The following is a 920-nucleotide window of genomic DNA, read 5'->3' as shown; positions in this document are numbered from 1 at the left end:
CTTAGCATACATAAAAACAAAACAAAACATACTCCTTTCTGTTGGGAGCAGCCTTGAGATGGCAAAAGCAGCCTTCAAGTTAAAAAGCAATTGTGTTCTAGCCTTATGCTAGAATAATAAGCAATAGTCTTCAGGTTAAAAAGCAATTATATTTTAGCCTTATGATAGAACAAAAAGCAATAGCCTTAGGTTAGATCAAAGCAGCACCTGCAGCTCTACGTAAATTCAATAGATAGCATAAATCTAGGTGTCAGATCACTGAGTACCGGTGGTCAGGCACTGATGGTCAGGTCACTAAGCAACCCACCCTGCTGTTCCCCCGCTTGGCCGATTTACCCAGCCAATATCCTGGTTATCAAGCCAGGCCCATTCTTCGTGGTCACCCAACCCCTCCCCACATTTTGCTTCTACCAGTATATCTTCAGCCTGAGAAAAATTAAAAATTGTCAGCTTGATCAGACTTCTTGACTTGCTGTCCGTTCTTTGCGACTCTTGTCCCCCATTCTCTCCTAGGTGGACCCCAGACCCTGGTCGACTGCCCTGCGGGTCGGGGCACTTTCAGCTGGAGATATACTATAATTGGAAAGGCACAGAGAGGATTTGCATTGCCCCTGGGAGAGGACAACATCCATTTTGAGTAGCATTCCATTTTTTTTTAAAGAGTTATTTATCTATAAATCCCCCTACAGAAGGCACTAGAAGAAAAACTCCAACCTGATGAGGTTAACCACATTTAAGAAAGCACAAAGAATCAATAATGTCAGACCAACAAATCAAAAGAGGAGAAACAACAACAAAATAACAGGAATTAACAAATACTGTTCATTGATAAATGTCAACATAAATGGTATCGATTCCCCTAATGAAACGTTGCTGGATGGATTTAAAAACTGGTCCTTACCATCAAAGATAGATATTGC

General features: G+C 41.3%; 1 pseudogene; it reads left to right on the top strand.

Moving 5' to 3' along the window:
- Window positions 1-556: 556 nt before the first annotated feature.
- On the top strand, window positions 557-655 carry LOC116897443 (annotated as a pseudogene).
- Window positions 656-920: the final 265 nt, after the last annotated feature.

The sequence above is a fragment of the Rattus rattus genome, chromosome 3, assembly GCF_011064425.1.
Source record: "Rattus rattus isolate New Zealand chromosome 3, Rrattus_CSIRO_v1, whole genome shotgun sequence".
NCBI classification, from domain to species: Eukaryota; Metazoa; Chordata; class Mammalia; order Rodentia; family Muridae; genus Rattus; species Rattus rattus.
This window is presented reverse-complemented; position numbering and strand designations above follow the sequence as displayed.